Genomic DNA, 220 nt, shown 5'->3' on the forward strand with positions numbered 1-220 from the left:
CACCTTTGGCGTATGTCATACATCAGAGTAATATACTCCAATATTAAATTATTATATGCTTGAGCTTCGGGATTTAATTACGTTATATCTGTTGCAACAATTAATCCTTAAATTTAGAACATGTTCCAATTAGGCAACTGGCACATTAACGAGTTAGCATTTGTAATTTGTTGTTTGAAGCTTTATTTGTTATCAGTTGGGTACAATATAAATCAAGAAG

The sequence above is a fragment of the Penaeus monodon genome, chromosome 23 (assembly GCF_015228065.2).
Source record: "Penaeus monodon isolate SGIC_2016 chromosome 23, NSTDA_Pmon_1, whole genome shotgun sequence".
In the NCBI taxonomy this organism is placed as follows: Eukaryota; Metazoa; Arthropoda; class Malacostraca; order Decapoda; family Penaeidae; genus Penaeus; species Penaeus monodon.